The 23,955-nt window shown below is 41.7% G+C and overlaps 1 long non-coding RNA gene across 1 annotated transcript in view; it reads right to left on the bottom strand.

Moving 5' to 3' along the window:
• The window catches only part of LOC123002140 (uncharacterized), a 134,600-nt gene that overhangs the window by 11,343 nt on the left and 99,302 nt on the right, over positions 1 to 23,955 (bottom strand). The window contains exon 7 of the long non-coding RNA XR_007189837.2: positions 9,482 to 9,656. This is a non-coding gene — a long non-coding RNA (uncharacterized LOC123002140). The remainder of the gene's footprint in view (positions 1 to 9,481; positions 9,657 to 23,955) is intronic.

Below are 23,955 nucleotides of genomic sequence, written 5' to 3'. Positions count from 1 at the left end.
CCTTTGCTATTTTCCTAACGTCTGACTGGTAAGGGTTGGAAAGAAAATCCACTGGATTTTTTTTTTTTTTTTGAATACAAAAATTGTATTTATCCATAGCATTATTTCTTTTCATAGAAGTCAGGACATTCAATTCTAAGCCTCTCTCTTTTCCTGACAAGAGACAATGAACAAGTCACATCCCTTCTGAGATTCTGCTACCTCTATGTATTGGAGGTCTGGCTTGTTAAAACACAGCTTTCCAGGTTATTCTCCAGACCTACTGAATGGGACTTTCTGGGGTGGAGCCTAGAATGTATTTTATTCTTATTCAGAAGAATTAGTCTCTGGGCTGGTATTTTGGAACCAACATATTAAACAATTTAGAATGTATCTTTCCTATCTGCCAATTACTGCATGGTTGGGGCCCCAAACTTGAGGTCAAGGGGTAGCTACCATTGGATTTCAGACAGATCTGAGATGATGGGTGTAAGATACTAAAGATGGGCCCACTGGGGATCAGTCTGCATAAGGAGAACTTAGAGAGAGAAATTGGGAGAAAGCAGTGTGAGTCCTGGACAGTGGTCCCTGCACCCAGCCCGAGGGACAGGGGTTTGAACTCTAGGAAAGAGGTGCAAACACAGAGTGAAGTAACCAAAGGGGTGGCTTCACATTATCACCTAAGGAGCTTTTAAAAAGTACGGCTGACTGGGTCCCACCTCCAGATCCTTACTTAATTGGTTTGGGGTATGTGCCTTAGCTTTGGGATTTTCTTTTTTTTAAGACTTTATTTTATTTATTTGAGAGAAAGAGAGAGACAGCACAGGCATAGGGGGAGGGGCAGAGGGAGAAGCAGACTCCCTGCTGAGCAGGGAGCCTGACGTGGGGCTCCATCCCAGGACTCCCAGGACCCACAGGACCCTGGGATCGTGACCCAAGCCAAAGGCAGACATTTAACTGACTGAGCCGCCCAGGTGCCCCGAGCCTTGGGATTTTTAAAAGCTTCCCAAGCAATTCCATTTTGAAGCTAAGGCTAAGACTCTGCATTGGCAAATGAGACACAAAACCTCAAAATGAGGTGCCTTTGTGTTACAGATGTACCCTTAAAATGGTTGATAATTGATATTTCAAGGACCCTCCTGGTGAGTTCACAAAAAAAAAATACTCATCTTGACTCTCAATACAACTTCCTCAGTACACGTAGGGGGATAAACTCCAAACCTCAGTTGTGTTTCAGGAGCTGGCTCGGCTTCTGTGTTTGGTTGCATAGAAAGGATTCGGTCTCCAGGTGTATGAGTCACATGAAGCCTATGCTAACTGACTGGATTTTTCTTCTTCACTGAAGTGAGTGAATTGATCTGTTGTTTTGTCACTGCCTCGCTAAAGCCAGTGGGAGGGTGCCAGTTATCATTTGGAGAAAAGGTATCATTTTGAAGTACCAGAGACAGCGGATGAATTGTATTCATGAAGTAGATGTTTCACTCTACTTTTTAATTTGCTCCTGTTTGAGTTAACTGAGAGTTTCATCTTTATTTTTAAAGAATGACATTTACACAGCCGCTCAAACTGCCAATCTGTTACATAAACAGCCTTGTTTTCCAAAAGGCTGGCACCGCCTAGAGGCCAAATAATGTGCAGCGTTTTTGGATTTCTCTGTGGAGGGAGTCTTCTTCAACCTGTTGCCTCCTGCCACTTGAGATGTGCCTCAGTCATGAGCAGTTAGTGGCAGGAGGGGCAAATGGGATTTTTCGTACTGCAAAATTTCCTAAGCCCCAGAGGAGTGGGGGGAAGGAGTACCAGAAAGACATTTTAAAGCCCCACTGAAATGCAATGACAGGGATGGGGAGCCCTGGAACAAAAGAAGCTTCTCACTGACATCAAAAGTTCAGCTTTGGAACCAGATACTGGGCTTGGTCAGTGACTTCACATGCAGTGACCTGGCTTTGCTATCTGTACATCGATGGGGGAGCCCAACCTTCTGACTGTAAAACCAGGGCTAAAATCTGAAGGTCGCAGTGGACCTGGGTGGCTCAGTCAGTAAAGCGTCTGCCTTCAGCCCAGGACCCTGGATCGAGCCCTGGATCGAGCCCCGCATCAGGTTTCCTGCTCTGTGGAGAGCCTGCGTCTCCCTCTCCCTCTGCATGCATCTCTCCTGGCTGTGCTCTCTCTCTCTAATAAATGAATAAAATCTTTTAAAAAAATAAAATAAGATAAAATCTGAAGGTCTTATAAGCTGGTTTCACCAAGCCTCAGGACAACAGCCCATTAAGCCAGTATTTTCAGTTTGGTTTGCACACCACTTAATCAGCATCATTGTGGGTACCTGTGTAAAATGCTGTTTCCTGGTACCCATCCCAGATCCACAGAAGCAACATCTGTTGGTGTAGGGCCAACAGGAAGCTGAATTTTAACAGTCCATTGCAAATGGTGTCTGGGTGTAGCTCTCACCAAAGCTCAGAGTGACTGTTGAAAGCCCATGGGTTGCCTTGGGTGGGCCGGACTCTCTTTTGATAGACCATGGCTTTTCAACTGAGGAAGCACCAGCATGTGCAGGGTTGACCTCAGAGCTTCTGCATGTCCCACACGCAGCCGGAGGTACGTGTGCGCTCTGGACAGCTGTGTACAGAGCACCTGCACCCTTCCAGCCTTTCCCACCGTCTCAATGGAAATTGACTGGGCCAAAACCCTTGAATCTAAGTGTCAACCAGCTAATCTGATCCATTAGTCTTTGCTAATTGATTTGTGCTAATTAGCAAGGCCTAGTCCTCTGGCTCTCCAACTTAGTGTGCATCAGAATCACCGGGAGCATCTGTTAAAATACAGATTACTGGGCTCCACTTTCAGAGTTTCTGACTCGGTCGGTCCAGAAGATGGCCCAAGAATCTGCCTTTCTTACAAGTTTCCAGAAATTAATGCTGATGCTACTGATCCAGGGACCACTGGTTCTCAAGTTTTGTTGGGTATGAGAATCACCTAGAGGCTTTAAAATTTTTTAATACCCCACCCCAATTCAATCAGAATATCTAGAGGAGAGACCAAGCTATCAGTACTTTTTAAATTATCCCAGGGGCTTCCAACCAAATTTGAGAATTATTGGTCTATGCATAAGAACCTGTGGAGTTTCCTAGGTGAAGATTCCTGGGCCTCCACCCAAAGAAATCTGGCTCAGAAGAGCGTCAGGAGAGCCTGTGCACTGGGGTTTTAGACAAGCAGCTCAGATACTGATAACACAAACTGAAGTGCAGAACTTTTTTTTTTTTTTTTAAGATTTATTTATCTTAAATAAGAGAAGACAGAGAGAGAGCAGGGGAAGGGGCAGACGGAGAGGGAGAGAGAGAATCCACAAGTAGATTCCCCGGGGAGTGCAGAGCCCAACATGGGGCTCAATCCCACGACCCTGAGATCATGACCTGAGCTGAAACCAAGAGTTGGCTGCTTAACCCACTGAGCCACCCAGGTGCCCCCAGAGTGCAGAACTTCTAACGGTACATTAAACTCCATGGAGGGTTTTTTAAACACTATTATCCACCTGCCCAAAAATTCTGATTCAGTTGGTCCAAAGTTTGGCCCTTGTAACTGAAATTGTCAAAGCTCCCCAGTTATTTTAATATTTTAATATACAGCCAGGACTGAGAACCACTGATTTGTGCATCAGTATCACCTGTGGAACCTGTGAAACTACATAGATGCCCACTCCCTACTCCCAAGTTAGTGAATCAGAACGTTTAGCACTGATACCAGGGTATGTGTTTTTAACAAGCCTCAGAGAATATTCTGAGCATAGCCAGATTTGAAAACCATTGGTCTAAATTAAATTTCCCTTTTTTAACCATGGACTTCTGAGAAAATCTGTGAAAACTACTGGCTTAGATTAATGCTATTCTCAGTTTCTGTTAATAACAGCAAGCATTTCTTCAGCACCTGGATATGCCTGCTACTCTAAATTCATTATCACTGACTTACAGCGACCTAGAAGGGCTGAATTTGGGGGGGAAATTAGGGATAATAAATTTGTCCAAATGCAGGTGCCACCTAACATGAAACGGCTCCAGTTCTCAGGTGGACCATTCTGATATGCTGGGCTCTTGGTAAAGATGGGGATGTGGCCCAAGACAACTCTGGATGACCCACTCCCTCAGGTGCTGGTGTCTTCAATTCCACCAGGAAGTTTCCATTGCCCTTGTCTGACCACACGGGATGCTGAAAGTTTCACAACAAGTTTTGTTTAAGAAAAAAAAAAAGGAAGAAAAGCAAAGTATGTTTCTGGTTGTAGAGTGGACTTCTCACATTGACAATGGCACAAAGATTGGGCAAAGGTCAAGATCTAATACATGCCGGCCACAAGTGGCTTTGCTTCCTGCTCAGCAATGAATTCGCAAGATCTTCAAGGCTTGGTCTAGCGTGAGGTTATTACTTTCCTAGAATGTCTGAATCTATTTATTCCCTTTTTCTCCAGACTTCTTCTTACTTTTTCATATTTTCTTACATGGCCAACTTTTAATTACCACAGGGGAACAGGAATAACATGTAGTTTTAAATCCCTAAATAATCCAAAATGTCTATATCCAAGTAGAAGTTTACTAACTACAAATCAAATAAGAAATAATTATATCACTTGTCTTTATTTCTCACAAATGACATCATCTGACTTTTGAGTCTGCCAACAGCTAAAGAAGTTACAAGGGTGGGGGAAGAGTTCAACTTATCAATTAAACATAACTTGGTTAATTCCAGTATGAAACATTCTTTTCACCCCTGTGTCTGAGAAAAGTTCCATCTTTCAAAACGTATCTTCCCTCCCCATTTTCCTTACCAAGATGACTCCTGAGCCTGGGGGGGGGGGGGGTAAGCTTCTGCGTCCTGTGGTGGCAGGACGGCAGGAATGGAATGATGGCCCAGGGACTAACCTCCACATCCTTGCCATGTCCGTGAGAACACTGGGCTGATCGCTGATCTTCTCCCTGGACCCCTGAACCTGCTGACCACTGTAGGTACCTGATCCCACCTGATTCTTTTGGAAACTGTGCGAACACCCACATATAGAGTCTGTTGTCCTTGAGGCCTCCTTTGGCTGCCAAGTCTTGCTTCATGGTCTCCTATATTTTCTGCTCCATTTGTCCCCGAGCATTTCTATGTTCCCTTTGGGGGGGGGCAGATTTTCCCAACTGGGTTCTCTGACCCCACAGGCACATGCTCCATTCTGCACCAGTCTGATTTCCTCCATGGTTCCCGTCCTCCCTCCCCTCCACCATTCCACTGAAACTACTCTTTTCAAGTTCACTGATGACCTCCATATTGCCCAACCTAGTGGCCCATTCTCAGTTCTCATCCTATTTCCTGTATCAGCAGGATTGGACGGTTGATTATTTTCTCCTTGAATTACTTTCTTTACTTGGCTTCCTAAAAATCTTGGTCTTCCTCTAACTTCATTATCAACTCTTCTCTGACTCCTCCCCTGAATTCTAACTGTGAGTGACCCAGGGCTCGGTCCTTAGGTCTTTTCCTCAATTCTCCTTTAAACTCACTCCCTTGGTGTCCTCATCTAGTCTCCTGGCTTTAAACGCCACCTAGGCTAACAATTCCCAAATTTCACTGCAAGTCTCAACCTCTCCACATACTCTAGATTCCAATATCCAACTGTCTAGTGCATAGTGTCATCTGGATAACCAACAGGCATCTCAAACCTGACCTATCCACAACTAATTTTTCCACCTAAAATCCGCCCCTTATACAAGTTTCCCCAACGTACAAAGTAGCAGTTCTGTCCTTCCAGTTCCTCAGGCCAGAATTCCTTTTTTCTTCCTCTCAGATTGTCAAAGCTCATCCATTAGCAATCTTGTTGGCTCTACCTTCAAAATATATCCAGAATTCACACTTCTGTCTTCACCACTCCAACTCTGGTCTCATTCTTTTTTTTTTCTTTTTCACTTCAAAGGGTGAAGTATTTTTTAAATTTAATTAATTAACATATAGTGTATTATTAGTTTCAGAGATAGAGTTTAGTGATTCATCAGTTGCATATAACACTCAGTGCTCATTACATCACGTGCCCTCCATAATGCCCATCACCCAGTTACCCATTCTCCCCCACCCCCCTCCCCTCCAGCAACCCTCAGTTTGTTTCCTAGAGTTAAGAGTCTCTTATGGTTTGTCTCCTTCTCTGATTTCTTTGCCTTATTTTATTTTTCCTTCCCTTCCCCTATGTTTATCTGTTTTGTTTCTTAAATTCCACATATGAGTGAAATCATATGATAATTGTTTTTCTCTGATCGACTTATTTTGCTTAGCATAATACCCTCTAGTTCTATCCATGTCATTGCAAATGGCAAGATCTTGGGTTTTTTGATGGCTGAGTAATATTCCATTGTATATATAAACCACATCCTCTTTATCCATTCATCTGCTGATGGACATCTGGGCTTTTCCATATCTGGGCTATTGTGGACACTGCTGCTATAAACACTGGGGTGTAGGTACTGCTTCTATCACTGTGTTTGTATCCTTTGGATAAATACCCAGTAGTGCAATTTCTGGGTCATAGGGTAGCTCTATTTTCAACTTTTTGAGGGACCTCCATACTGTTTTTCAGAGTGGCTGTATCAGCCTGAATTCCCACCAACAGTGTAAGCAAGTTCCCCTTTCTCCACATCCTTACCAACATCTGTCATTTCCTGACTTGTTAATTTTAGCCATTCTGACTGGTGTGATGTGTCTCATTGTGGTTTTGATTTGTAGCTCCCTGATGCCGAGTGATATCTAATTCATTCTTATCTGTACCTGGACCATGGCATTAGTCACCTAGCTGGTCTCCTGCTTCCACGCTTGCCTCCCTTCAGTCTATTCTCAATAAAACAACCAGAATGATTCCTTTAAACAAAAGTCAAATTAGGTCACTGCTCTTTTCAAAAGTTTCCAGAAATCTCCACCTCAGAGTAAAAGCCAAAGTGCTTACAAGGTCCTAAACAATCTACTCTCAGCATTTCCTGCCACTGGGCCCCACCATTACCTCACGGACCTCATCTCCTACCTCTGCCCTTCCTTCATTCTCTTCTTAGAACACCCTTAGCCCGCTCCCTCACCCCCTTCAGGCATTTACACAGATACTGTTTTCTCAGTCAGGCCTTCTATAATAACCCTAGTAAAAAAATTACAAGCCTACCCAACCCCACTCTTCATGCTGGCCAACTCCTTGCTTTGTTTTCTCATCACATTATTTTTTTTTTTTACCAATGGACATGTATTTTACATATTTGTTTATTGTCTGGTTCTCTCAAAATAATGCAAGCCCGTGATGTCATTTTACTAGAACAGTAAGTGCTCTCAATAAATATTTTTTAGTATATCTTATTAATTCTAATATTCACTACCCCCCACCCCACCAACAGGGGTTTTGACCTGCAGAAGCGGAACCAGGGTCCACCTATCTCACCACTTGCCTTTGTTCCTCATTTTCCCCTCCCTTAATGACTTTAAGTGTGGCAGACTGAATAGAGGTATTTATCTTCACGTCTCCCCAAACTCATTTTCCAAGGTAAAAAGACAATAGATAATATTTAAAATTTAAAAATCAAAGTTACGTGTAATTCTGTAATACGGCAGAAGATAAAAAAGAGTTGAGTGGTTGCCTCTGGGGAGTAAGAATTTGGGGATAGGGAGGAGTGGGAGATTAGGTCGTTGAGTTTGTTGTTTTGTCTTTTAAGTTTTAGGGTACATTTTGCAAAAATCTAAAAGAAACAGGTAAAATACAGTAATAGTAGGAGATTTAATACACTTTTTTCAAACCATGAGATCTAGGAGACAAGAAATAAACACAGACACAGAGAGACTGAATAGTACAATCAGCTCACTTGTTTTAATTGCTAAAGAACTTGACACCCTCTGAGTGAAAGACACATAAACATCAATCATGTACATGACTGCAAAGAAAACCTCAAGAAAATATGGAAAGTAGGGATTTTATAGATCTCTTTCTCTATTAAGAATCCAGTTAGATTAGGAATAAATGATATATAAAAGGAGCTTTAGAAATTCAGAAATTCCTTTTCTCTCTTGATGGGGCTAACTTTCAACAGCACTTTCCCCCTGGGGACACAATACATAAAAAGCTTCATTTGACAGTCAAAGCTCAGCGATGACTTTGGTGTTCTAGCCAGTGACTACCCTGCCCCTGAAGCACTGAGATTCATTGATTAAAAGGATGAGGAGCCATATGGCATCTTGATTTAAGGGAATAAAAAATACATTAAATAATTCCTAAAATGTCGTCTCCATTATTCATTAGTGTGGTCATTACTTTAAATCTGGAGCCACAAAATGTCAATCAACTGATGGGAAGGACCAGAACTGCCAATCTCAGTTGCACCTCTCTGTGCATCTTTGGTCAGCATCTCTGAAAGGACTGATGAGCAGTAAGGCAGTAAGATTCACTGATGGCTGGATTTCAGCCAATTGCTGAAAAAAACCTTTAAAGAATCTGGATAAGTGCTTCTCAAAGTTGTGTGTCAGTTAAAATGCATATTCCTGGGCCCCACCCCTGCCCAACTGAATCACAATACATAGAGAAATTTAAAACCTACATTTTTCTGATTGGCTTTTTGCTGCAGTTTGAAAAAGACTGGTTTACATAATCTACCAACAATAATCTCCCTATAATCCAGAGTGAATGAACTAAAATCATGGAAAGAAATGGACTTAGCATTGTAGCTCTCTTTCTTGGTGGGGGTGTGGGAAGGGTCTACTGCTTTAGAGTTTAATTAAAACGAAAGTCTTGGGGCGCCTGGGTGGCTCAGTTAAGTGTCTGCCTTTGGCTCAGATCCACAGTGATTCCAGAGTCCTAGGATCGAGCCCCGCATTGGACTCCCTACTCAGCAGAGAGTTTGCTTCTTCCCCTGCCCCTCCCCCTGTTTGTGTGTGCACACACACTCTCTCTCTCAAATAAATAAAATCTTTAAAAAAAAAAATAAAGAAAGTCTTAGGAATAACTACCTGACAGGCCTGACACACTACTATTATATTGGGTTATCTTTTATAATCTTGACTTTGACTCACTAGCCATTCTAGCAAAGGAAACGACAGAGTTTCAGCTTGACATGGAACATCTGGCTTCCATCCACGTCTCCTATGTTATGTCAACCATTTCCCAGCACTGTGTCTCCAGTCAGTGTCCCACACGTGCCGGATGGCGATTACCACGCCATTTGTTCATTTCGCAGGAGGATTCTCAAGAAGAATGCCTGCCCAAATTAGGCAAGATACTTCACAAAATAAAAGATGTTCACGAATCTTTTAATTGGTAATTCCACTTGTAGGACTATGTTCTAACATTTCTCAGACTAATGTGCACAGACGTGTAGACCAGTGCACTGGTTGCAGCACAGCTTATAATAGAAAAAAATCAGAATCAGCCTAAGTATCTGTAACAGTTGGAGTTAAGTGTGTCTGCATAAAAGAGAACATTTAAAATCATCATCACTTACCAAACAGAAATATATTTCTTTCTCACCTAAAAGAAGTTCAGGGGAGGGAGGCCATCCTGGACTGATACAGCATCTTGGTGGTGTCATCAGTGACGGAGGCTCCTGTCTTACCAGTCGACCATCCTCAGGAAGTGGTTTCCATCCTTCCAGGCCCACTGCACAGCCATGTTTGCTATGTGCTCCCGGATACCCACTCACCACCTGGGAGCACAAAGGGAAAATAGGTAGAAATCTGAGCAATCAGCCAAGTTTAAATCAAGAACAAAAATTAAGCTTAAAGAGACTTACTGCACTGGACGAGGTTTACTGGATTCAACTTAAAATTTAGATTTTTCTTCCTACTTCTATATGGATAGAAACTATTCATGAAATCTGAATAAAAATTTTCTTTAAACTACATTTTCTTTGTTCACCTGAGTACAGTGGGAGTAAATTTACAATCTCTTTGAAAAATTTTAAAACTTTATTTTAAAGTCTCCTTCAGATTGCTTTATTATCTCAGTTTTAGAGGTAGGGGACTGAATTCTCCTTCTAGAATCCAAAGTGTTAAGTGAGACAAAAGGATCCCACCTTTGGTGTTCCTCATAAGTCAAATGATATCCTCCCTCTTGGGCCACACAGGAAGTGGGACTCACTCACTCACTCACTCACTCCTGCCTTTTCTACCCACAATGTCCTAGGGTCAGTAAAGGTCAGGGGCGCCTGGGTAGCACAGTCGTTAAGCGTCTGCCTTCGGCTCAGGGCGTGATCCCAGCGTTCTGGGATTGAGCCCCACATCAGGCTCCTCCGCTGGGAGCCTGCTTCTTCCTCTCCCACTCCCCCTGCTTGTGTTCCCTCTCTCGCTGGCTGTCTGTCAAATAAATAAATAAAATCTTAAAAAAAAAGTAAAAGTCAGTTTTTCTTTTACTTCCTCCTCCTAACTATCAGGACTTCCCTTAGTATCAGGACCTGCTACCTAATTTTTGGAGTCCAGTGCAAAATGAATAAGGGCCCCTTGTTCAAAAATTATTAAGAACTTCAAAATGGTGACAGCAGAGCATTAGACCAAGTCCAGGGTCCATCTAAGCATGGGGCCCTGTGTGGCTGCACTGGCTACGCGTGTAGCGGGTCCCACACCTGGCCCCACATCTACCCAAGGTCTTGAAGTGGTGGCTTTGGGGCTTTCACTCTCCCTACATAATAACTTCCTCCTTTCTGATTCTGGCTTACCACTTAGACTTTACAGCTGATTAGAATAACTTCTCTACATGTAAAAGAAAGAGAAAACTGGTATAGAAAATGCTAACGAACAACAATAACCATTCTTTTGTATTTAAGAACGAGGTAGAACTGAAACTCCAGACAATAGTAACATGGGAGGTTGAAGAGGGTTGCTGGCAGTAGGAAAAAAATAGGCTAAATTCCTCATCTGTTTGGAAGAAGAACAGAAATTAACTTTTGTATTTATTTTAAAATACCGTGAGTTGTAACAAAATTGTACAGATATGTACTAAGGGGCTAGAAATAGAACGTGTTAACTTTCAAAGAAGGAGAGAATGGGAGAGAGAGAAAACTTGACCAGTCCATCAAAGAAGAGAAGAGGGGAAGAAAAGCAAATAAAATCTAAAAACAAAAGCAAACAGAAACAAACTAAAATGTTATAAGTATTTCCAAATAGGTCACATACCATAAATGATACCCACAAATAAGACTCATTCACTAACAGAGATCTTTATGGGTGAGTTGAAGGACAAAGGCAACCTGTAATATGATATATTCAAACATACACATGTGCTAGTACATACTGTCCTTTGATTCGTAAGTATGCACATTAGAAGTATTGAAAAATATTTTAAGAATACAACTTAGGGGCACATGAGTGGCTCAGCTGGTTAAGCATCTGCCTTTGGCTCAGGTTATAATCCCAGGATCCTGGGATCGAGTTCCACATCAGACTCCCTGCTCAGTGGGGAATCTACTTTTCCCTCTGCCCCTCCCCCTCCTCGTTCTCTCTCTCTCTCTCTCTCAAATAAATAAATAAAATCTTAAAAAAAAAAATACAACTTAAACTCAACCGTCTCTGGAATGGGACAAAACAGAATGGGGAACAAAAAGGACTTTGATTTGATTTGAAATGTTTTATATTTTTAATTAAAAAAAGACCAAAAGGAAATATAATAAAATGCTAATGGACATTGAGTATACAGGTTGTTTACTGTTCTTCATTCTGTTCTTTACTTTTTAAATTTCAAAATTAAAAACCAAACAAAATATAAATCAAGATGGGGGAAGGGAAGTGAGAAGAAATCTAAATATCTCAGAAAATACTGTTTAGTGCTTTAGTGCTTATTACAAGTATTAAAATATATATTTAAAAACACAAAAACACGTTTCTCTAAGAATTCTTTATTATTCAGATTTTACAGTGATTGAAAATGAACTTTCCACTTAATTGGTCAGAATTAGGAAGTTTTAATAGGCAAAAAGAGCAAAAAGTATGTTATCGGGATTGCCTAATGATGGACATCAAAGGATAATGAAAGATTTTGTTTTGGACAAAATATCGTGGTTCTCTGAACTAGGGAGCAGAAAGTGGTACCCAAAGGACTCTGTCATTTATTGATGAGCCTTAGGTTTTTAAAATTAGTTTCTGAGCCTCTTCAAAGAATCCAATTTTATCTCAGAGCTAGAAATCTGGAGCACAAAGTTATCATTTTCAGAGAAAATGAATGCATAGTTTTCTTTAAAAAAAATTCAGGATTTAGAATCTGGGGGAAAAAAAATTACAGTGCTACTACTTGGGCTGTGTTTTGGATCTAAGAAGTTTGATTTAATTCCCAGAGGGTTAATGGCTGTTCTTGGTTAAAAAATAAATAAGTGAGACCATTTTGTAAAATATCCTCCTTTTCATAAAGTAAGTGTTCAGCTTGAATTATCGTGTTCATGAAGTCAGATTCACAACTACGGGAGATTTTTGTAGTTATAAAAGAAGCTTGTCTCAGTTCACCCTATTCCTCCTTTAAATAAAAAATGCAGCCATTGTATTGAGCTTTGCTAACATCAGTGAAGCTTAGGCAACACCAAGAAGCACCCTCCTTGGGGTGGCTAACTGATTTTCTCAAGGTCATGCAGGGATATGGCTCAGGAAGAAGGGAAAAACCTTAGGTTTGCCTGTGACTAGTAAACTTATACTGGGCTCTTTGTGTGAGATCCCTTGGTCACTGATCTTCAAATTAAAAATAGCTCACAATTCACCTTGGGTCCTTTTGGCCTGTGAGAGCATGGGAACATGAATGGCTGAGGCATGGTGGGGCATATTCTGGATAAAGCCAAGAACCTTTCCTCATCTTCAGTATTTAAGAGCACTGAATGGTAACCAAGTAGCCGTTCCTCTTACGGATGACCATTAAAGTGAATTCTGTCCTGGGTTAGGCTGTCTCTGTGTAGGGAGGCCACCTACAGGCTTTAATGGGCATAGAAACTAGCAGGACAGAGTCAACCAGAGGGGACATGACCGGGACCAAGGGAGGTCTGAAGGGCTAGGTACGGTGTTGGGCAGTTCGCTTACCTTGGTACCTTTGTGCCAAGAGACTCTGGAAAACAACACTCGGATGGAATGATTGAAAGAATAAATTGGCCATAAATGAATGTTCTCAAGCATTGGCCAAAAATGAGTGCTCTTTGTTTGGTGAACCATAGAAAGATTTATGTGAACTTTAAAAGAAAAATATACCCCATGGTGCACATAACACGTACCATTTTCTATATATTCAGCAGGTGTAAGTAACAACCCTTCAGGCTGAAATATGGGGGTCCCTGCACTCCTTCCGAGCTCCAGTCCTTAATGGTTTGTTGGCTCACTGGTTCGGTCAGGAAGTTAGTTAGCTTTCTGGAAAGTTATGTCAGCCTGGGTATGGCGGCCACCTCCCAAGACTCAGTTTATCTTTGATCCCTGAATGGACAAACACAGCCTGCCCCAATCTCTCTGTTTTCTCTGACTCCGAGAAGCATCCTGCCCTGACATCCCCGTGCCATTAAAGGCTAAAACTGTTGAAGCAGAGCTGACCAGACTTCTGTGCCCCACCAATCAAGTAAAACCACAGGCTGGGTGCAGACTTCCATAGCCAAGCAACTCCTCAAAGCCTCCACTGTCTTGATGCATGTGAAAGTGCTTGCTATCTGATCTGCTTTTGTGAAGTCTCAGACCTCTGACCTCAGGCAGCTTTCTTTAAAAGATGAGGAGGAGAGGTATGGGAGTTCACGAGCACCAAAGCTAACCGAGTTTACTCAGCAGTCCAAATTCAGGGGCCAGGGTTTGTCTCTGGACTCAGCCCAGCTCAGAAACAACGAAGTCATTTCCAGAACTGTCTCTGGGCATTGGCCAAAGGGCAGCATGTGTATCTGTGGTTAGCAACAAAACCAAGGACTATCCTCTGATTCCTCACCAAACCGTGTCTCTCAGCAGGTCCAACATCAAGAAGTTACCAAAAACCGTGGTAATTTAGGTAGGCTGGAGTCTGGGATGCTCCTGAGACAGACCACAGCACAACAGTACTCAGCCGTTTCTCCTAGGCCTGCTGATCCCCTGCACAGAGACGTATGTTCTGAATTATATGTGCTGTACTTAATTTGGCGCCTGTAGCTGCTGAGTTGTTTTTATTTCTCACAGTCTTGGCTGTACCACTTCAGAAAAACTCCGAGTAGCTAAGAGGGCTTTCTGAAGGAGTATTACGCTAAACTCACAAGTCAGACAATGACAAGCAAAGGTATATGAATGAAATTAGGTGCCTCAGCTGAAATGCCAAACTTCCTAAGCATTTTCTTTGTAAGATTCAGTTCACACCCTTAAACTAGGGCACCTCTCTTTCTTTATGCTGTGGGGAGAATGACAGTGCACCCCTTTAGCGGGCAGGAGGTCCCTAGCCAGAGTCACTTTCCTGAATGAACAGGTGATGACTCCTTTACCTTTCACTGTATTTAACACATAGTTGTACACTCTGGCCTGGAATCTCACTTTTTATAGGCAATATTGCCCGTAATAACTGCCTGCCCTGGAGAACCCATCTGCTGCATCTTACTGAAGCCCACACCCCAGTGCATGAGACTGTCCTGCACAGTTAAGCACAGCTGCACTGGCATGAAGCGATGCACCGTTCACAGGGTTTTCTCAGGCCTCTCTCCCTGTGGTCCCAGGACCAGGAGAACAACTTCACTGGCAAGCACTAGCATGATGTAGAAGTTGTCCATGATCTCCCTGGTCAGATGTTATTCTCCCTCCAGGAAGATATGCTACAATTCCACCTTCAAAGAGCCATTCCTTTGGGCAAAGACACTGCCATCTCCAAGAGTTTCTGTAAGCAAAGGAGCAGAGTGGAAACTGTCCTGACTTTGGAGTTGGGCAGATCTGAGTCCCAGTAAAAACTCTGCTGCTTATCAACTGTGAGACCGTGGGCCAGATACTCAACCTCCTGGAGCCTCGGACTGGCCTTATGTAAAACCCAAGAACTCTGTAGGACTCACATAAGGCAGCATCTATTTAGGCAATGTATATAGAATAGTAAACTTATGCCTGATACAGTGTAGATCCCAATAAACTATAGATGTCCCTACAACTATTAAACACAAGCACTTCCAGGAGCAAAGTTATTAATACCTTGACACTTTGTAATGGTATCTAGGCTAGCTCAAGTGCAAGTATGGAATCAAGTGGGAGCTAGACAGAACTAGCTTTACACTTTACAGCCCAGGAGCTATAAGAAAGTTCTGAGAACAGAAGGGTAGGAAGAAGCAAAAGCAAACCTTATTACCTTTATAATCTGGCCCTCCATGTGTATCCCTATAACAGTTAGAGTCATTGACTTGGTGAAACTGTTTGCCTAATATCATACAGTTAATTGAGCAAGAACTAGAATTAGAACCCATACCCTATTTCCAGCCCTGGGCTCTTTTCCCCAAATGATGAGTGTATATATAAACTGATGAAGGGGTCAGGGTAGCAAAACACTAGATCAGGAATCAAAAACCTACTTTTAAAAAAGAAAGGAGCATTGGAAAATTCCTGAGGGTAATGAAATGATCTATATCTTGATTGGTGTGTGGGCTATGGTTACATAGATACGTACATTTGTCAAAATGCATTAGCTGGATACTTCAATTTCATGCATTTTATGGCATGCAGATACACCTCAGGTAAATTAGTTTAAAAACATACATAGACTTTCCAGCCCCATCTCTGACACCAATGAGCTGGGTGGTCTTGGCCAAGTCAGCTCTCCCCTCTGGGCTTGAGTTTTCTTGTCTTTATGATGAACGGTAATAATTAGACAAAACCTAACATGCCTTCCAGATCAACACTATGATATGATAAGCAAGACCTCTTCGCTTCATTTCAGCCACCATTTTAATGCCCACTGGGCTCAGCAGTAGGCTCAGAGAGACAGGCATACAATTTGGGGGGAGTGGGGATGAACAATGGCATGAGCAGGGAATCCAGTGTCTTTCTACTGCATCATTAACTTTCCAGCGGCACTTTAAAGAACACAACTGGTTTTCCACAGGGATCCAGCAATGCAACATGACTGAGCTTTGGGATGAGGATGATCTGGCCCCGGACAAGTTGTATCTGCCACCAGAGATAACAACTTTCACATGGAGAGTGGAGAGAATGTTTCCTGGACAATGGGAATGACTGACAGATATTAAACGGGAGGAAATTGAAGGCTCTGCCAAGTTTCATGATAAAATGCTATTTCTCACGGTAAGGTCAAGCTGTCTCTAGTGCAGCTACTGCTTTTATAATACAAAGGGAACACGGCAGATTCAATACAGTGCATCAGGCTTTGCAAAGAGTATGTGATCAAAGGGCACTTGTTTCATTTATAAATGAAATTGAATGACTATTACAGCAATAAAAATCATCAAGGATGAATTTGGAATTCGCTGATGAACTAAAAGCTGAGAAACATCAGTAAAAAAATCTCTAAAGGTTTGATCCCGAAGTCCTTTGGATGGAAAATGCCCACTGATGTTTTCAATATTACATATGTAAAAGGAAGGTTAAATTGGACTTTCATGGGAGAGCATTATACCAGCAGCTACAGTTGGCATTATTATAACATATTAATGAGTGCTTAAAAAGGTGGAATATATTCACTGGCGTTAAGTCTTATGGTTTCCAAAGACTAAGAATCTAAAAACAAAGTTTAATGTGTATGAATCATTGAGTATTGCGTTTACTTACGCAAATAGGACAGAAATAAAAGTCATATTTTAGTCCCAAGTTGCATTAAAAAAGAGAATAGCATTAGTTTCTCATTTGTAATGTTTAGGGAACAACCCTGTGATGGTTAGTTTTATGTGTCAACTTGATTGGACCACAGGATGCTCAGATGTTTGATTAAACATTATTCTGAGCATGTCTGTATGTTTTTGAATGAGAGTAACATTCAAACTGGTAGACTGAGTAAAGCAAATTGTCCTCCCTGATGTGGGTGTGTACCATCCCACCTGCTGAAGGCCTGAATAGAACAAAAAAAGTGAAGTAAGAGTTTGCTCTCCCGGCTAGACTTTCTTCAAGCTGGGACATCCAGCTCCTGCCTTCAGACTCTGACCTGGACTGGAACTTATACCTTTTATTCTCCGGTTGTCACGCCTTTGGACTCAAACTCAAACTACAGCATCAGCTCTCCTGGGTCTTCAGCTTGGCTACTACAAAACTTGGGAATTTTCACCATCTACAATCATGTGAGCCAATTCCTTATAATAAATCTCTTCATATGTATATGTTCTGTGTATTACATACACATATATATACATGTATTCACATATATATGTGTGTGTATCCAGGTACATACACAGAACCAGTAGGATGTATATATCTGTTTTTCTAAAGATTTCTAATACAGACCCCCTCAAATATTTCATCAGTTGATTCATGTTAACATCAGTCAACATTTTGGGGATTGGATCTCAAAACTTACATTGAACATAGCCTTTGATCCAGCATTTGTCCTTCTAGGAATTTATCCTACAGAAATAGTTGGACATGTGTGCAAAGAACTAAGTGTAAGGATCAGGGCCACCATGTTGTGCAATGTCAGGTTCAGAGGCACCATTATCATTGAGGCTACGTCAATGGTGCCCCTGAAGCATCATGAAGACATTCACTATTATCTTGTTTGAAATGGCAAGTAACTCAGAACAATGAAATTTTCCACTATTGGAGGATGATTAAATAAGTTATGTTACATCTATATGATAGGATAGTGTGGATATTATGCCTCTGTTGAAAAAAAGTGAGGTCTCTCTATATGATCTGATAAAGACAGGTGTCTAAGTCAAGAAAAACAAGGGCAGAACAATGTAGAGTATGTTCCTACATGTGTATATATATGTTTATGTTCACACACACACACACACACACACACACACAAGGAAAATTCCTGGAAGGCCATATAAACTATTAATACTGGTTGCTGTAGTTGCATACCCTTTTTTAGTGTGTGTATGTATTTACCATGGACAAGTATTACTTTTGTAATTAAAAAAAAAAACTAGACTAATACAAAAGTCCATCCATCCACTCAATAATTCAGGGTTATGTACTGAGCAGTGCACCAAGTACCTCCCCAAAGTGAAGTAGTCCGTGTCCACTAAAATACTCTACTTTGTTAGTGTAGTTGTTCTTCGTAGTGTCACTGTTGTTGCTGTTGTGAATTTTATTCAATAAATATTTATGAGGGACCTACCAATTGCTGACACTCTTCTAAGTGCCAAGGATGTGTTAGTGACCAAAATTTTTGAGACAAAAAATGTTTGCCTTCTACAATCTAGCTACTGAGATAAAAAATGTTGCAGTCTGTGCCTCACATTCATGTGGCCGTAACATACCTCATACAAGCAGTCATCCTACAAACGCTCTCAGAGGGAGGGCACACGATATGTGGATGTGCATGTATGTGGCAGGGTTACATCTGGCTGGCATTCACGTCAACACGCCTATATAATGAGGGCTCTGTTCAAAGCACATGCGACAGGTGTGTAAAAGGTCCCTGCAACATGTAAAATCTTAGTAACAAGCAGAGTCATCTTTCAGAACTCAGTGTGGGCTACGTCTGCTGCTGCTGCTGCTGCCCCTGCTCGTCCACCCAAAACCCTTCAGGATGGCAGTTCAGCAGACAGCTAGGTTCCTGAATCCCAGGCTGGCTGTAGTTTAAAAGATGGTTGGGTGCCTAAATCCTTAAAACTTGTCACTAGTCCCAAGCTTGACATTTCCCTCTGGTAAGACCACAGTGGCTTACAAGAGACTGGAGGCTCGCATAGTTCACCAAAGGGCAGTTCTAAGTACCTCCTCACTCTGGATTGTCATCCTAGTCACCACTCTCTGGGGGTTGAAAGTTGGCTCCTCCCCACCAAGTCCAAGTGCTACAGTTGTTTCAGTATCTACCAAACCCCAAATGTCCATGCATGCCCACAGCTGTGCACACCCACAGACACACATATGAATCTCCCCACATACCGGCTTCTTCACAACCTCTTACTAGATCCACTGCTGCAGTGGCTGGAACTGACAAGTGACTCATCAGACCTTCTATTTTCCTTCCTGCTTTGACCTTGCAGATTCACCTGAACTGCTTTTGGGACCACTAGCCCGAAGCAGTCAGAAAACAGCTACTTACTTCCTTTACAGCTAAGAGCAGGACAGAGTTCTGATTGTAATTTCTACTGTACTGAGACTTTGCCCTATAATCTTTCTGGCTGACTCCTTTGAGTAGCTACTACTCACTTTTATCACCTTATAATGATTCCCTCCCATCTGCAAAGGAATAATAGCTTCTGACCAGTGACAGGAACAACAGACCCAATAAATGGTTTATTTAACCTTTTGTAGAAAGAACTTGGGAGCACACAGTACCCATAAGATGCCAAGACCCAGATTTTAATTTAATTTTAGGACTAAAATTTATTTTAAAAGGTAGAGCTGCCTGCTTTGGCCCTTGGGAGTACAATAAGCAGACATTGATTTCTGCTGAAGTTAACATAAGAATTATTGAGCTGAAAAGTGCAGGCTGCCCCGGTCTCCACCTCAGTCAATATTTACCTTGAAAAATAATTAATCTTGATGTTAAGTAAAAGCAAGCACCAATGTATGCGTTATTACTTTTTCCACGATGAGACAAAAGTTGACAAAATATATGCACACATATATAATTTTACAGGAATACCAGAATTAGCAAAAACTTAAATTACAAAAATTAAAGCCCACCCAAGAAATTCCTCCACCTCTTAATGAAGTCACTCCACCAACTTACTCACCTGCCATATGCAGACAGTGCTCTTTGCTCCCAAGGAGGCAGCAGGCTTCAAAACACTAGAGGGTCACCTAAATGTATGACTGCCCCCCACCGCCCCGCATCAAAGAGCATCAAAGGGTTCTGTGTCTCAATGTATCTCTCATGAGCAAAGAAGAGCAACAACAAAAGTGCACATGGCTGAGTACATTTGGCCATTTCAAGAAAAACAGGATACATCTCAGAGACACTGTCATTCTCCCCAAGTCCATGTGCATCTGCACCCAGAAAATACACACTCAATAGCTCAAACAAATGTGGCTGATGGCTAAGAAGGCTCCTGCAAATATTACTAGTAATATTCAACTGCTACCATTTAAATCACATGCATGAAGCTCTTGGCACTTACCATGTCAACTTTGGCCTTTCACAAGGATTATCTCATTTACTCTTTACCTTCACCCCATGAAGTCAGTATCGTTGGCCCTGGCTTAGAAATGAAAACAAACCAGGGAGTCTGGGTGGCTCAGCTGTTAAGCGTCTGCCTTCAGCTCAGGTCATGATCCCAGGGTCCTGGGATTGAGCCCTGCATCGGGCTCCCTGCTCAGCCTGAAGCCTGCTTCTCCCTCTCACACTCCCCCTGCTTGTGTTCTCTCTCACGCTCTCTCTCTGTCAAATAAATAAATAAAATCTTAAAAAAAAAAAATGAAAACAAACCAAAACAAAACCCTCATTCCTGAGAATGGTGCTGCCAGCCCCGGTGGCTGCTGACAGCTCCCAGCTGCCCCTCTTCAGGAACTGGCCTCTGAAGAAGGGAGCCACTTCACCCAAGGTGATACCCCGCCCTTCCTGGGGGCAGCCGTTATATAATAAGCAGTAGATGGAGGGGAGTACCAAGGCCTGGTCCTCCTGCCTCCAGAAAGGACCCCTCTGACCATCCCAGGGATTGGCTGAAATCTCTCCTGCAATTGCATGGCAGTTCAACGTCTCCTTCTGCTCAATCTTGCTTCCCTCACTCCTTAAAGGTGATGTTCCCTTTCTCAGGGAGCCCAATCTAAGACAACAGTTCTCATTTAAAAAACGATTTGATGCTTGGACTCTTTCTCTTCCACGTAGAGAGCAGCATGGTTCTACATGCAAGGAGATTCAGATTTACAGTGCTGTGGTGTGTGAGCCATTCCTCGCTCGATGACTCACCTAAGGGGCCAACATCAATCCTGGGACAGATCCTGGGTAGAAGTTCGAGATTCCAGATCCCCACATTCATTCCAAGCCGCTCTGAAAGCAGTCCTGACTTGATCTTGCAAACACGTAATGGGAAGACTTGGCATCAAAGTCAGTGAAGGCTCCTAACCACACTTCCTGACCTTGCTGTAACACGATCATTTTATTACGCCTTAAAACCCTCAATTTGATTAAGTATCAGTAGAAAATCTACAGCCTAATTTGAAGCCCTTATCCTGATGGTAAAGGGAAAGACCACGTAATCTTTCAAGTTTTTATTTTGTTTTTGCCAATTAGGAATGTTACCTCTCTTCTCCCCAACTAAAAGGAATAAAATGAGTGAAGTTTAATGAGAAAAATCTGAGTGAATACTCTCTTTCTCACTGGTAAAGCAGAAATAAGCAGGAGATGAATGGTCAGTAAAGGAGCATACATTTACTTGGACAACAATGAATCCCTAAAAAGTACTCATCAGTTCCCCACCCCAATAGCCCGATGTTCCTGGACGGGCAACTGCCAAGACATCTAAGACAACTCATTTTGTGTATCAACACAACTCATGTCTTCTCCCTGAAACCTGTGAAGGATTCTTTAAATGTGTTTTTGCCATTGATTTGTTTTCCTTTTTTTCTTTCCTTATTCCTTCTTTCTATCTTTCTCTCATTCTTTTTAAAAGAATATTCTCTCAGCTAGGAAGGAAAGCAAACTCTCATTTTTCTGCTGACTGGCTTGTGCACAACTGGAAATTATAAAAGAAATTGCTGTATCATTGATGTAGTAAGAAAACAGGAAGACAATTTTCATCCCAAAATGAGCCCTCTCAGCTGAAGCTCCCTTTGTAGTTGATGACCACACGCTTTCCATCTCGGCATGGGGCCAGTTTTATTAAAATCCTATAGCAACAGCTTATTTTTCAAACAACACTCAAAAAAGGCACTTTATGATGAATTTCCCCTAAAACTGCTCATGGTCATGTGTTTGGCACCTTCAAGGACTCCAATGGGAAAGGGACCTTACTTCACAGGGGAAAAGTCTGAATGTTATTCTTTAATGAAAAGCATTTGTTGGGCCCTCAGGTAATGCTCAAGCAAAGAGGCAAGTGGGCACAAAAGCACAGAAAAACTAGGGACCCAGCTCTTCGTACATCACTTCACTAAACAAAAAGAGTAAACTCTGTGTGACCTAAAGAGCTTACAAGAAAACTGAGTTATTATGATGGAGAATGACAAGAAAAACTAAAAGATGCCTATTTTTAAGAAACTGGATCAGAGACGCCTATTGATGAGTTAAAGGAAGAAAGGAGAGAAGAGAAGAGGGTAGCAAAGGAAAAACACTGTACTGCAAAGAGAAGATGAAGGTCAAAGAAAAAGGAAAGGTGGAGGAGCGGAGAGAGGAGAGAGGTGGACCCTGATCCCTCATTTACTCTGTAATTTGGAGATCAGTTCCATTAATCCCAAGAGACAGCCTTGATCTAGAAAACCACCAGGAATAGAAAAACCAATAAACCAAAGATGGTCTTAAACAAATTGACTGCTTTAGCACCAAGTAACTAGAGAACTTTAGGGCACAAATGATCAAAATTAACCTGCCTCCATCCATCTAGTGACTTATCTACTTATTAATGTGTGACCAAATGCCCTCACACACATACACACTGAAAAAGAGTACCAGATAAAATCTGCAATTGAGAACAAAAAAGTAGTGACAACTTTGGAATAAACGATGGAGTTACTCTTTTATAAAAAGTAATGATAATAATAATAAATAATAAAGTGATTAAACTGCCCCAAGCATATTTAAGGAGCACAGAAGTCAAACACAAAGTTTGGAGTAGAAATTCCACATACGGCAGTAGCGACAGTCCTGTCCCACAGATGTTTCCTAGCGTCTGAGCTGTTAGCACTGGAAGGCACCTTGATGGTCAGCTTCTGCAACACTGTTGAATCCAGACTAGAGTCTTTCCACCGCTATCACATCCTCGACAAATAAGTACTCAGCAACATTTCCAAGTATACTGGCTTTTCATCTGTATCTTGGCTCTACCCATAAGAAGTTCACTTAATTCTTCCGCTCGAACAATACAAACATACAAACGTGCTACTAGCATTGATCAACCCTCTGTACAAGCTAAAACAATCGCAAAGGGATGGAGGGCTGGTGAAGTTAATAAACTGGGTTACGACAGCCTGTGGCAATTCTGCATGCGAGGCTCCAACAGTGTTAGCAGGTACAAGGAAGCATAGTAAGACTCCCAGTCCAATACTGCAAAAGGTGTCTGTGGTCCTCAAACCTTTGCTTAAATTCCCCTTTAGTAACTCTGGTTGGACAGCAGTCCGGATGGAATTCCTATAGAGACTTCCATATTCAATATTGGAAACATATTTAGTTGACACAAAATACACGGTCAAGTCATTAAATCTGCCCTCCCAGGTTGAACCTTGGCTGAAAACTGAATGGAAATCTCAGGGCTCTCTTTGTGAGAGTGGAAAATCTTAAGATATCCTTGGGTTTACTGAAGAACTAGTAGCAAACAGGACATTCAATCCCTCTCCAAACCTCTGCAGGCCTTTGGTTTCTCTCTGAAGTGAATTCTGAAACTCTAGATGAAACTGAGGACCACAGTATTTTTAGTTAATATTAGCAAATTCCTTCCTCTAAGAGGGTAAACTTCAGGTGAGCTATTTGGCCATTTTTAAGTGTGAAGTTCCACTAATGGGAGATTGGTTACGTTGCTTAAGTAAATGATGGTACTTTCAGGCAAAAGAATTGTGTGTTTCCAATTAAAATGATGGTATAAATGGTGCTCACAATACATAATCAAGTGAATAAAATGAGATTACAAAATAACAACCATAATACAACCTTACTCATCTCTGTTTGAAAAATGTCTATGTATGCACAGAAAAATAACTGAAAAGTCCCAAATGTTCCAAAATGCTATTAGTTTAATAGTGATTATGTTCTAAAAATGGGATAATGCTTTTCTTTTTTATTTTCTTCTTTACATT

Source organism: Ursus arctos, unplaced genomic scaffold, assembly GCF_023065955.2.
Source record: "Ursus arctos isolate Adak ecotype North America unplaced genomic scaffold, UrsArc2.0 scaffold_33, whole genome shotgun sequence".
Lineage (NCBI taxonomy): Eukaryota > Metazoa > Chordata > Mammalia > Carnivora > Ursidae > Ursus > Ursus arctos.
Note: the sequence above shows the minus strand (reverse complement) of the source record. Positions and strands in the feature narration are given on the sequence as shown.